Here is a 1,279-nt window from a genome sequence, read left to right as displayed (position 1 = left end):
TCCCATTGCAGAGTATGGTCGCCCCCTCGCCTTTCTCCATGTGGGGAATTGACATAATTGGACCCATAAATCCCAAGGCTTCCAACGGTCATCGCTTCATTCTGGTGGAAATCGACTACTTCACTAAGTGAGTAGAAGCTGCATCATACAGTAGTATCACTCGCAAGGTATTTGTCAAGTTCCTCTGAAGAGAGATCATTTGCAGGTATGGGATCCCTGAAAGGATAATCACAGATAATGGCACCAATCTCAACGGTGGCGAAGTGGAGGAGTTGTGCAACAAATTTAAGATCAAACATCATAATTCGACCCCGTACAGGCCGAAGATGAATGGCGCAGTTGAAGCGGCCAATAAGAACATCAAAAAGATAGTTGCAAAGATGGTGGAGAACTACAAAGATTGGTATGAAAAGTTACCCTATGCTTTGCACGCATATCGTACCAACATTCGGTCAAGTACTGGGGCAACCCCATTCTCACTAGTGTATGGGATGGAAGTTGTCTCTCCAATCGAAGTAGAAATTCCTTCGTTGAGAGTCCTAATAGAAGCAGAGCTAGAAGAGTCTGAATGGGTCAAGGATAAGTATGAGCAGTTAAACATGATCAAAGAGAAAAGATTGGCAGCCATTTGTCATGGCCAGTTGTACCAGGGAAGGGTGGCAAGAGCTTTCGACAAGAAGGTTCGTCCTAGAGAGTTCGAAGAGGGAGACTTGGTGCTAAAAAAGATCCTCCCGAATCAAGAAGACGATCGTGGGAAATAGGCTCCAAACTATGAAGGCCCTTATATTGTCAAGAATGCATTCTCAGGAGGTGCTCTGATTTTACAAGACATGGAGGTAAATGTTTTAGCCAGACCTGTAAACACAGACGCGGGAAAGAGATTCTATGCCTGGAAAAAAAGAAAAAAAACCATTAGGTTGAAAACCCGAAAGGGCGGCCTAAGCAAAAATTAGGGTATGAATAAAAGCCTCTTAGGTGGAGAACCCGAAAAGGCAACCTAAGCAGAAATTAAGGCAAATAAAGAAAGGGCATTTTCTCTCGCAAGTTTACCATACCAAGGGCAAATAAAGATCCTCCATGCGCTTGTACACGTAGTAGAAACCATAAAAGTTGTGGGCAATATGGAGAGGAAATGGGAGTTCTCAGAGGGGTCATGTTAGTCTGGCGTCATGGGCTTGTTACTCGGTCGTCACGGAAGGTTGATGGAGGGATTTTCAATTACTTTATACTGGGGCAAAAAATTTTGCGAAAATTTTGTAACTTGTAGCATATATGCTCT

This window comes from Lupinus angustifolius, chromosome LG05 (assembly GCF_001865875.1).
Source record: "Lupinus angustifolius cultivar Tanjil chromosome LG05, LupAngTanjil_v1.0, whole genome shotgun sequence".
Classification (NCBI taxonomy): Eukaryota; Viridiplantae; Streptophyta; class Magnoliopsida; order Fabales; family Fabaceae; genus Lupinus; species Lupinus angustifolius.
The sequence above is the reverse complement of the archived record's forward strand: the minus strand, read 5'-3'. Positions refer to the sequence as shown.